Below are 13,371 nucleotides of genomic sequence, written 5' to 3' on the forward strand. Positions count from 1 at the left end.
TATTACTGCTGTGTCTGTATTTACAGCAAGTGAGTTTGAAAAGTTCAGTTTAAAGTTTATTCTTTTATTTTTAAGGAACTGATGCAAAAATGATGATGCTCAACCTGAGAGTTAACCTTTCAGTTAAGAATGGCAATATTTAATTTAAACACAACTACTGATGATGTTCTGGGATGTTTTGACATATGCATTGCAGAATGCAATGCTGTTTTAAAGTTATCAAAAGTAAAAATAAGATAAACTAACTAAAAATAAAGAACAACAATGATGATAATATCAATGAAATGTTTGTCTTAATAAAATGTAGCTTCTGTTTACTGTAAACCCAAGTACATTTGAATATTTAATGTTGAACTTGTTGGATCAAAGTCAACAGCCTAACATAAAATAACTATATCCGAAGCTCACTGACGTCCTTTATTTAATAAAAATCAGTAAAGATGACGCTTTCTACCGTCGAGATCAAGGGAGTGGCAACATGGCAGCCGGCGGCTTCACTTTCTGACCGATCCAGTCTTAGTAATATACAGATCAGTGACACAGACGTTGGCGACGAAGCTGCCGTTTAACGTCCCATTTGGCCAAAAGTGTTATTTCTGACCGCAAAATTTGCTGCGCTGGCTGTGGATTAACCTGTTTTATTTCATTTTCGCCCTTATTAAGGTTTGCTGTAACACGTAGGACGTGTGCGTGAGGAGCTGCAGTTTGTGTTACTTCTCCAGGACAACTCGTATCCTTCACCGTTTGTGTGGCAAAAACTTGTTAAAGAAACACCTGGTGATAGAGCTTATGTAAAGTGGCTGGGTGAGGTTCTGTGCTGGGAACAAAGGTGCAGAGTTGTGTAATAATGTTATTTGGAGAGGTACTTTATCCTTCTGCTGCACTATTCATTAGAGACAGGGCTCAAATTCACACGATATCAAACACTGCTGGGACACACAATCTGTGGCACAAAGACACTTTATTGTTGTTCATAAGGGTGACAAATAGCCCCCAGTGTCAATGCCCACACTCAGACTTACACTTTCTTTATTGTCACTCAGCAAAATTTCCTCACAACTGACCTAAAAATAAAAATACTGCAAACAGCAGTTCTATATACACATAAAACAATAATAAATAAAAGACAAATAAATTAATAAATAAAGTTAAATTTTAAAAAATTGCATATTGAGGGTATATTACACATCAATAGTTTATATTATATAACGGCTGAGTGGACCCTTGTCATTTGATTGGTGGCTTGTATGTCATTTGACATGGATTATTCATCCTATTTGCCATTGTGTCTTATTTACCATGCAATAGTGCTTTTTAGCGTGCAATTTTGATGCTATGCTAAATGTGCTATTGCACGCCCCGACCACCGTGCATGCTCACACTACCGGGGGTGGTGTTTAGCTAAACATGGCGGAGTTTGTTTTTCTGGTGAAAGACGATTTGAAGAAGCTAATTGACGCTGCTAACTCTTCTAACACACACACACACACACACAACCCCAATCCATCACGCTGTAAGCCATCTAGAGACATAAAGAGCTGTTAGGATGAAGAGGATGTAGTTAGGATGAAAAGCCAGCCAAATTTCTGACGTGACTTTTTGCTGGAATGAAGAAAGCAAATGGCAGTCGGTAGACAAAGTCAGTGGACGGCATCACTGATAACAGAACAATTTTGGACTCCTATTTAAAGTTTGTGATGGACTGCAGTTTGGTGGGGGATGGGGGGGACATGTCCCCCCCACCTTTTCCACCAGGGGGACAGAATATGGTATGTCCCCCCCCACCTTCTGACATATATGTGTGTACTTGAAACATGCTATGTCAGTCTTATGTGCAAACCATGTCAGAATAGTATCTTTGTTTCTGCAAGTTTGTATTTTTAGCAGCATTGACTTGTTTACAACACCTGTTTCTTGTTTGTCACATTCGGAATGTTCTGGGACTGCATTTGCACAGATTTGAAACCAAAAATAGTTGTGTCTAGGGACTAGTGTCTACATATAAGTATCAATGGACCATATGCTAATTTACTAAATTCTGAAAGTTAGAAAAGGAAATCAGAAAAGCTATCTGGGACCTCAGAAAGCCCATCTGCAATTACTGCTTGATCTCCAAAATCAGGTCTATGCAAGTGAAATTATGTTCAGTATGAGTGTTGTCATTAGTACCACTTCGAAAATTAAATTCATGATAAGTAATTTATCCTAAACTTATGATCTGTTGTTTTTTAAACTTATGCAAAAACAAATCTTGAGAAAAAAATACAGTATACGATAGTCAGTAATCATTATTAAGAGCCTGTTCTTTCATATTTATGAATACATTTACCACATTGCAGTTGTTTTTGAATGAATACTGAACCTATCATTCTTTTGAGTTCTACACGTGGTGATACCTTATTTACACCAGGATGTTATAAAATCAATGCTGGGCTATTCTAAGAATAAAGTACTTCCACAGTTTCAAATTGTATAAGTCAAATGGTGTCCACTTTATGGTCTTCTGAAAACATTAAAATTACTGTTCTGGATGCTCAGAATGCATCTGAGCTTATCTAGAAACCGTTGGCTTCTGGGGGCCTAAAGCAGCCCCCAGACCCCCGGCCTATGGGCTTCAGCCCTACGGGCCTTGCACTTTGTCCCCCCCAATTTCTAGTTCTAAATTGTGCCCTTGCAGCAACAAACACCAAAATGTAAGTCTCTTTTCTGTTGTTTATAATTAATAAAATATCAAATGACAAGCATCTATTTTCTCTGTTATGTAAAACAAATAATGAATGTTTTTCCATTCTTTCAATGGTACAATATTTCATGAGGTGAAAGCTGGAACGTACCATTCAACGAGGCGTACGTTCCAGCTTTCACCTCATGATGCTTTTCAGGTTTCAAATCCCGCAAAACCTCGGAGAGGTCGCTGCGCTGCGAGATCTCAGTAACATTGAGAACTGCATTGATACGCTCTGATCATGCTTCACTTTAAACCCGCTGCACACAGACAACACAATTAACATCGCAACATAAAACTATTTTTATATTGTACCTAAAACTCGTGAATATATTCTCTGGGTTTTTAGACGTTGTTATTGCATTTATTTTATGTAAACATGCGAGAATCACAGGGTGTCTCTCCGTTATTTTCAATGGGAGCTGCTGTGAGATACGCTCACTTCGTGATCATGTCGTTCTGGGGGAAAGTGAAGTTTGCTCTTTAACGTCTTGATTACTGTTCTTTGCAACACTGTTTGTCCTCTTTGTTCCAGACTAATATATATAATATGTCTGAAATTCAGTTTGCGCTTATTAAATTCCACGCAGATTAAACGTAGCAGACACGGATTTTTTGTTATAATTGTTTTAGCAAGTTTTCAGGGTATCATGCAGCAGTCTCTTATTAACGTGATGAAAAGCATAAAAAATGACATTTGTAGTATAATATTCATTTACAGTTGTCATTGTGTGGATTCTCTATGTTGTTTGACTGCAGCGACTCTCTGGCACGCAAGGGATTATGGGATACGTGAAAATCCGAATGAAATATTTGTACCACTGAACTCAAACATTCATTATTTGTATATTATATAACGCCCTGAATAGATCCTGGTCATTTCATTGGTGGTTTGTATGTCATGTGACATGGATTATTCATACCATTTGCCATCGTGTTCCATTTACTGTACAGTTTTGGTGCTATGTAGTGTGCAATTTTGGTACTATACATTTTCTGCTATTGCACACCACTCACACTAGCATGCTCACGCTAGCGGTGACAGTGCTAGCTTAAAAAACAAACATGGCAGGGATGTTTTGGTGACAAATTGCAAATTTAATGAGCTTATTATTATATTATTATCAATATGCTGTAAACTGTCTGGAGGCATTTGTGGTATTTTCTGGTACAATCTGTAGCTGAAGTACAAGTGTTGTCAGATGAAAAGCTCGACATATTCTGATGTAATTTTTTGTTGGACTGAGGAAAGCAGAAGGTAGTCTGCACACGAAGTAGTCAGTGCACGGTGTCAGATATGAGCTACATCGTCAGGGTTGTTTTTTGAACTATCTCAAAGTTGAATTTTGGACTGGATTTTAAAATGTTGTTTGGACTCTTTGGAACCTGCTAACCTCAAAGTACCACCGACACACGCCAAAATGTAAGTCCCTTTGCTCTTGTTTATAAATTAATAAAATATCAAATGACAAGAATCTGTTTTAGGTGTTATATAAAACAAATAATGAATGTGTTTTTTTTTTCATTTGTGTAATGGAAAGAATATTCTTACCATTGCACTTGTAAACATTCATTATTTGTATAGTACGTGTACACTAGTGTGTTAAGACCCGTGTAGAATGTTTGTGTGTGTACAGTGGGGAAAATAAGTATTTGATCCCGTCAGTTTTGCAGGTTTTCCCACCTACAAAGAATGGAGAGGTCTGTAATTTTAATTGTAGGTACACTTCAACTGTGAGAGAACAATCAAAAAAAAAAAAAAAATCCAGAAAATCACATTGTATTTTTTTTTAAAATAATTAATTAGCATTTTATTGCATAAAATAAGTATTTGACCCCCTACCAACCAGCAAGAATTCTGGCTCTCACAGACCTGTTAATTTTTCATTAAGAAGCCCTCTTATTCTGCACTCTTTACCTGTATTAATTGCACCTGTTTGAACTTGTTACCTGTATAAAAGACACCTGTTCACACACTCAATCAATCACACTCCAACCTGTCTACCATAGCCAAGACCAAAGAGCTGTCTAAGGACACCAGGGATAAAACTGTAGACCTGCACAAGGCTGGGATGGACTACAGGGCAACAGGCAAGCAGCTTGGTAGAAGACAAGAACTGTTATGATTATTTATTAGAAAGTGGAAGAAACACAAGATGACTGTCAATCTCCCTCGGTCTGGGATTCCATGCAAGATCTCACTTTGTCGGGCAAGGATGATTCTGAGAAAGCTCAGAACTACACAGGAGGACCTGGTCAATGACCTGAAGAGAGCTGGGACCACAGTCACAAAGATTACATTCGTAATACATGATGCTGTCATGGTTTAAAATCCTGCAAGGCAGCAAGGTCCCCCTGCTCAAGCCAGCACATGTCTAGGCCCGTTTGAAGTTCACGAGTGACCATCTGGATGATCCAGAGGAGGCATGGGAGAAGGTCATGTGGTCAGATGAGACCAGAATAGAGCTTTTTGGAATCAACTCCACTTACCATGTTTAGAGGATGAGAACAACCCCAAGAAAACCATCCTAACCGTGAAGCATGGGGGTGGAAACATCATACTCTGGGGGTGCTCTTCTGCAACGGGGACAGGATGACTGCACCGTATTGAAGGGAGGATGGATGGGGTCATGTATTGTGAGATTTTGGCAAACAACCTCCTTCCCTCAGTAAGAGCATTGAAGATGGGTTGTGGCTGGGTCTTCCAGCATGACCAATGACCCAAACACACAGCCAGGGCAACTAAGGAGGGCTCCATAAGAAGCATTTTAAGGACCTGGAGTGGCCTGACCAGTCTCCAGACCTGAACTCAGTAGAAAATCTTTGGAGGGAACTGAAACTCTAAACCTGAAAGATTTGGAGAAGATCTGTATGGAGGAGTGGACCAAAATCGCTGTTGCAATGTGTGAAAACTTGGTCAAGAACTACAGGAAAACATCTGACCTCTGTAATGGCAGGGCAAATGTTTCTGTACCAATTGTTAAGCTCTGTTTTTCTAGGGGGTCAAATACTTATTTTCTGCAATAAAATGCAAATTAATTATTTAAAAATCATACAATGTGATTTACTAGATTTTTTTTTTTTTTTTTTTTTAGATTCTGTCTCTCACAGTTGACGTGTACCTACGATAAAATTACAGACCTCTCCATTCTTTGTAGGTGGGAAAACCTGCAAAACCTTTTTTTTGCCAGCTTGCACTCAGCCGAGACGGACGCACTTTTCTCTTCTCCCTCCCTCCTTACCTTTCCTGCTTCTGTGGCGTGTTGTCTGTGAGGCTGCAGCTTTGCTCTTCTGGAAAATGACAAAAATGGATCTGTTAAAGTGGTCTCTGAATGCAATTGACACTATTTTTTCTACAAGACATTCGGGGGCGGAGGACCCAACCTGTCCTGCCGGGACGCATTTGATGGGTTACGTGATGGAATCGTGGAGGAGATGGCAGGTCATGTGCCTTTACATGCTTTCTGTGGAGGACGTCGAAGATGTGTACATATTCGGCTTGGTGGTGACCGGCTTTCTGATGTGTGGAGCGGGCACTATGCTGGTTTACCGGAAAATCAAGAAAGTGGAAGCAGCTTTGATTGGTCCTTCCAGGCTGCCCTACATGATTGATTCGATTGGGAAGGCAGTGGCTGCGCAGTGTTGGAAATCATCTCGAATAGAATTGCAGCCCTGGAAACCCACTCTGACCGTCTGTGAAGACCACATTCTACATTCAGATGCATTGAGAGCCACTCTGTTCTCAGAACTGTGGAATCTTTCAGGCGTCTGCTAATCTGGCTATTCATTTGGCTTCCCCAAATACAGCTGCACTTCAAGGTTGCTGTGATAGAACCTCCTCAGAAGATCAACACTTAAGCCTCGCTCCCTGGTCTTCCCCCCTCCCCTCAGCATCTCCAGCTCTGACGTTGACTGTGAGGACTGCTTAGGACTGCTCAGACTGCTCAGGGCTGCCCTCTCTCCCCTCCAGGATTGTCGGACAAGGCCGTTGACGGCGCCAAACAGGCTGCCTCCGGAGTGTTCTGATAAACTGGACCTTTTCAAATCTCGGTTGTCGTCCTGTGTCCTTGTTTTTGTCTGTGTGATTATTGTTTTTCTGTGCTGATGGGGATTTTTTTCCTCATTGCCATTGTGTAATGCAGCGGCTATGAGGTTTTTTTTTTCTCCTTTTCCCTCGTGTTTTGCTTTCATATATATGTTTTATGTACCGGGCCGGCCTATGTGTTGTGTGTTGTGTGTGTGTTGTTTGTTATGGGTCGGTGTTGGTTTGCTCAGCCCTGCTGTTGACCAAGACAGGGATGTACATCTGGAGCTGGTCCCCGGGCGCCTAATGGCGACTTCTGCTCCTACTGGCAGTTAGGATGGGTTAAATGCAGTAGACACATTTCATTGTGCAGGGAACATGTTCTGTGCATATGACAATAAAATTTCTTTGAATCCTTGAATCCTTGAAAACTGACAGGGATCAAATACTTATTTTCCGCACTGTATATGTAGATGGGGAGGGGGACTGCTGGGAGTTCAGCAGCCTGATGGTTTGGGGGAAGAAGCTGTTGCACACTCTGGTTGTTCTGCTTCAGGTATTGCGAAACAGTTTTCTAGAGGCAGTAGGTGGAACAGACCATGGTGATGGGTGAGTGGAGTCTCTGATGATGTTGTGTGCTCTGTCCAAGCAGTGTTTCTGAGCAATATCTCTGATTGACAGAAGTGGAGTCCCAATTATCTTCTCTGCTGTCCTTGCCACTCTCTGTATGGCTTTCCAGTCTGAGGCATTACAGGCACCTGACAAGAGGTGCAGCTGGTCATTATGCACTCTGTAGTGTCTCTGTAGAAGGTGGTGAGGATGGGAGGGAGCAGGTGTGCTCTCCTCAGCCTGTGCAGAGAGTGCTGAGCTCTCTTAGCGAGAGCCTCGATGTGAAGAGACCAGGACAGTGTTATGTGCATCCCCAGGAAGCAGGTGCTGCTGACGACCTCCAATGTGGAGATGTTGATGGCGAGTTGTGTGTGTGACTTGGCCGGCTCCTCCTCAAGCCAAAGATGATCTCCTTTGTTTTACTGACCTTCAGGGTCAGGTTGTTTGTGTTGCACCTGTCCACCAGTTGTTTCATCTCTCCTCTCTGTAGGCTAGGTCGTTGTTGTCACGGATGAGATCTAGTACTGTTGTATGATCCGCATACTTCACAGTGTGTTTAGTTGTGTCCTTGGTGCAGCAGTCGTGGGTCATCAAAGAAAACAGCAACACACTCAGGACGTGGCCTTGAGGGGAGCTGGTGCTCATGGAGATGACACACTCGGACAATTTGAAGTCTGTTCATGAGGACTTCAAGCAGCCAGTTACACAGAGGGGGTGTTGAAATATAGAGGGCCCAGTTTGCTTCCCAATTATGCTGTGGTATGATGGTATTAAAAGCTGAGTTAAAATCAGTTAACAGCATCTGCACATGGGTATTCTTCTCCTTTAGATACACTCAACAAAAATATAAACGCAACACTTTTGGTTTTGCTCCCATTTTGTATGAGATGAACTCAAAGATCTAAAACTTTTTCCACATACACAATATCACCATTTCCCTCAAATATTGTTCACAAACCAGTCTAAATCTGTGATAGTGAGCACTTCTCCTTTGCTGAGATAATCCATCCCACCTCACAGGTGTGCCATATCAAGATGCTGATTAGACACCATGATTAGTGCACAGGTGTGCCTTAGACTGCCCACAATAAAAGGCCACTCTGAAAGGTGCAGTTTTGTTTTATTGGGGGGGGGATACCAGTCAGTATCTGGTGTGACCACCATTTGCCTCATGCAGTGCAACACATCTCCCTCGCATAGAGTTGATCAGGTTGTCAATTGTGGCCTGTGGAATGTTGGTCCACTCTTCTTCAATGGCTGTGCGAAGTTGCTGGATATTGGCAGGAACTGGTACACGCTGTCGTATACGCCGGTCCAGAGCATCCCAAACATGCTCAATGGGTGACATGTCTGGTGAGTATGCCGGCCATGCAAGAACTGGGACATTTTCAGCTTCCAAGAATTGTGTACAGATCCTTGCAACATGGGGCCGTGCATTATCCTGCTGCAACATGAGGTGATGTTCTTGGATGTATGGCACAACAATGGGCCTCAGGATCTTGTCACGGTATCTCTGTGCATTCAAAATGCCATCAATAAAATGCACCTGTGTTCTTCGTCCATAACAGACGCCTGCCCATACCATAACCTCACCGCCACCATGGGCCACTCGATCCACAACATTGACATCAGAAAACCGCTCACCCACATGACGCCACACACGCTGTCTGCCATCTGCCCTGAACAGTGTGAACCGGGATTCATCCGTGAAGAGAACACCTCTCCAACGTGCCAAACGCCAGCGAATGTGAGCATTTGCCCACTCAAGTCGGTCACAATGACGAACTGGAGTCAGGTCGAGACCCCGATGAGGACGACGAGCATGCAGATGAGCTTCCTTGAGACGGTTTCTGACAGTTTGTGCAGAAATTCTTTGGTTATGCAAATCGATTGTTTCAGCAGCTGTCCGAGTGGCTGGTCTCAGACAATCTTGGAGGTGAACATGCTGGATGTGGAGGTCCTGGGCTGGTGTGGTTACACGTGGTCTGTGGTTGTGAGGCTGGTTGGATGTACTGCCAAATTCTCTGAAACGCCTTTGGAGACGGCCTATGGTAGAGAAATGAACATTCAATACACAAGCAACAGCTCTGGTTGACATTCCTGCTGTTAGCATGCCAATTGCACACTCCCTCAAATCTTGCGACATCTGTGGCATTGTGCTGTGTGATAAAACTGCACCCTTCAGAGTGGCCTTTTATTGTGGGCAGTCTAAGGCACACCTGTGCACTAATCATGGTGTCTAATCAGCATCTTGATATGGCACACCTGTGAGGTGGGATGGATTATCTCAGCAAAGGAGAAGTGCTCACTATCACAGATTAGACTGGTTTTTGAACAATATTTGAGGGAAATGGTGATATTGTGTATGTGGAAAAAGTTTTAGATCTTTGAGTTCATCTCATACAAAATGGGAGCAAAACCAAAAGTGTTGTGTTTATATTTTTGTTGAGTGTAGTTTGGGTGGTAGGCAAACTGGAATGGACCAAATGCAGTGGGCAGTTTGGAGACAATGTGGTCCTTTACTAGCCTTTCGAAGCACTTCGCCATGATAGGAGTGAGCGCTACATTCCTGTAATCATTAAGACTTGTGATTTGCTCATTTTTTTGGCACTGGTATGATGGAAGCAGACTTGAAACAGGATGGTACAGCCCAGCTCAGTGAGGTGTTCAAGATGTCAGCTGGTCAGAGCACTTCCTGAGGACCCATCCTGGTATGTTGTCAGGACCTGCTGCTTTCTGAATGTTCACTCTTCTCAGCGTCCTCCGGACATCACCTGTGTCAAGACTGAGACTCAGATTTTGAGGTGTTTCTTGCTGCACTGATGATTGCTTAGAATGGTCCATGTACTAAATTTAACAGTGGGACCATTGGCCCATTGATTATATATTGGTTATATACTCTTAAAACTAAGGTACTTCTAGTAGACATTTGAAAAAGAATAGAAGGGGATATTTTCTTAGAATTTGCAACTGAAGTTTATAATTGGTTACAACATTTTTGTGGTGGATTTCAGAAGACAGGTTTCAACACAGAGAGCTAGACAAGACCCTTAAAATGACACCAGAACCAACTCTCTAGGAGCTATAGTTTCTGAGTTATAGCTATTTGAATTCACGACTACACGCTAAATAGTCAAAAGTTTGTTAGCGCCTATCTCACTAATTAGGAGTCCGTTTGCAAAAATATTTGAGTTCTGGCTGTTTTTCATATGTCCCAATTACTCCACCAAGTTTCATGAAAATCCAAGATGTGTCGGCAGATTCTCTGTTGAATTGACACGGAATGACCCCATTGCAGGTCCTGCAGCGAGCAACGGGGGCCTGATTTGAACATTCAGAGTGTTTGGTTCCATCAAATATGGCAAGCATAAATATACCTAAATAAATACACACCTAAATAGATCCTTGTCATTTAATTGTTGGATTATTATATGTCACGTGCCATAGATTATTTGTCTTATTGTATAGAAAAATAGTCCATTGTATAATTGACATAATTTTTTGTGCAATTTGGCTTCATTTGCTGTTCATTGCGGTTCTATACGTTTCCCTCTATTGAATGAATCCAGTATCTTTTTGTAAAAAAAATGCGTGTGATACGAGGAAGCTATCTGTAGCACATGGACTTTGCCTTGACTATGATTCATTTAAGTGTCATATAAATCTACAATGGGTTATTCCATATGAACTCACCCAAACTGTCACTGACTTAGATTTGGCTTAAAAACTCGGTGGCTCTACATGTATAATGAACATGTGCAAAGTTTTAGGTGGAAAATCTTAAAGGGCATATGGCACTCCAATTAACACTATCTTAAAAAAAAAAAAAAAAAAAAAAAAATATATATATATATATATATATATATATATATATATATATATATATATATATATATATATATATATATATATATATACTAGGACTGCCATGACTAGTTGACAAGCCACGATTATGTCGACTGTTGAAACTGTCGACAACTAATTTAATAGCCGACGGTTGCTTTTAACCTTGAACCATTGAAGCAGTGCTTTCGATCCGCTGCTTTGTTGGGTCTTTGCTTCACTCTTCTTTAGAAGTGGCAACTCCGCTACTTAACCCCTCTTAAAGCCATTAAAATATGTCAATCGTGAGTCACTTTTGTGCAGATTAAAGTGACTAACTGGGACTCCTGTCTTGTTAGGAGAAAGAAACGTGAATTGTCCTCCGTTCTGTTGCTCCAAACGCTGTGCCACTGAGTCAAGTTAGAAGGATAAAGTCCACTCAGAATTTATAACTTCTAAACGAGTTGCGTTTAAATCAAATCACACCTCTTTCCAAACATTGTAATGCAAACAATAAACTGCAATTGATCAAAATGCTTTTTTTTCCTCCCAAAATGAGACGTACTGGCTGACGTGCAGCAGCCCAAGACTGTATGGCTGCAGACTTGCAGACTCCAGCAGCCAGGTGAGCTCAGCTCAGATGTATTGAGAGACAGACTTTTTTCAATCTTTGTCCAGAGATCAAGGATCCACCATGTAAAGTTTATTTACTGTATGTCCAGAGATCAAGGATCCACCATGTAGTTTGTTTATGTCCAGAGATCAAGGATCCACTGAGCAATTTCATAGTTTTTTACTTTAACTCAATAAAATGTTGTTGACATAGAAATGACCTGCAATTTATGGAGGAAATTGTGCACCTTACCTTTGTTTTGGAGGTTGACGATTGTATAAAGAAACTTGTTGAGGGACAGATTAATCCAAAAAAAGCCACTGTTCTGGTGGCAAATTGCATCAAATACATTTGGCAGACAAGTCTGTACATATGACCAACTTCACAACAAGGAGTCTCAAAACTACAAAGACACTCAAATGACCTGCAATTCATGAAGGGAAATTGTACGTACCATACCATTGGTTTGGAGGTTGATGATTGTCTAAAGAAAAATGGAGCTCATAGAGGGACAAATTAATCCAGAAAAAGCCATTGTTCCTGTGGCCAACTGCATTAAGACACCCACCAACATGACAGAGAACTTTAAATAGGTCATGCATACGTCAGTATCATTGCATGGCCACAGAGTTACGGCGTTGTAGAAGCATGAATCAGGCTTTAGGATTTTAAGGTACCCCTCCACAGCGAACTTAGAAAAACAGAGTTACTCGACCAAATGTAATCTTTTAATGCACATAATGTCCGGTGCTTAAAGCAGGCTTTTATTTTTTTCAGACAAAGTTTTGACTCAGCCATTAAATGAGGCAGGCCCTTTTTCAAGGTCAGGCATTTAATCAAGGACATACGTAAGCCTAATTGTTGCTGGGGATTCCCCATTGATCGTCCGGTGCCTCCTGACTAACTAACTAACTAACTAACTAATTTGTTACATTCATAACAGATTTTCTCCATTTTATACATATAGTGTATTTTGTCTGTTTTCTACATATCTTCTTCTTCTTCTGTGTCTTTCGGCTGTTCCCGTTAGGGGTCGCCACAGCAGATCAATCGTTTCCATCTCACCCTGTCCTCTGTATCTTCCTCTGTCACACCAACCTCCTGCATGTCCTCTCTCAGCACATCCATGAACCTCCTCTTTGGTCTCCCTCTTCTCCTCCTGCCTGGTGGCTCCATCCTCAGCATCCTTCTCCCTATATACCCTGGGTCCCTCTGCACATGTCCAAACCATCTCAATCTCGCCTCTCTGACTTTGTCTCCAAACCATCCCACCTGAGCTGTCCCTCTGATGTGTTCATTCCTAATCTTGTCCATTCTTGTCACTCCCAAAGAGAATCTCAACATCTTCAGCTCTGCCACCTCGAGCTCTGCCTCCTGTCTTTTTGTTAGTGCCACTGTCTCTAAACCATACAGCATAGCTGGTCTCACTACTGTTTTGTAAACTTTCCCCTTCACTTGCTGATATTCTTCGGTCACAAATCACTCCTGCCACCTTTCTCCACCCACTCCACCCTGCCTGCACTCTCTTCTTCACCTCTCTACCACACTCTCCATTACTTTGAACAGTTGACCCCAAAT

General features: G+C 41.6%; 1 protein-coding gene across 1 annotated transcript in view; it reads left to right on the plus strand.

Annotated features, from left to right (window-relative positions):
- The first annotated feature begins 636 nt into the window (after positions 1–636).
- The window catches only part of cep126 (centrosomal protein 126), a 55,804-nt gene continuing 43,069 nt past the window's right edge, over positions 637–13,371 (plus strand). The window contains exon 1 of the mRNA XM_034168838.1: positions 637–730. The gene's annotated coding sequence lies outside the window, so the exon portion shown is untranslated. The remainder of the gene's footprint in view (positions 731–13,371) is intronic.

Source organism: Thalassophryne amazonica, chromosome 4 (assembly GCF_902500255.1).
Source record: "Thalassophryne amazonica chromosome 4, fThaAma1.1, whole genome shotgun sequence".
Classification (NCBI taxonomy): domain Eukaryota; kingdom Metazoa; phylum Chordata; class Actinopteri; order Batrachoidiformes; family Batrachoididae; genus Thalassophryne; species Thalassophryne amazonica.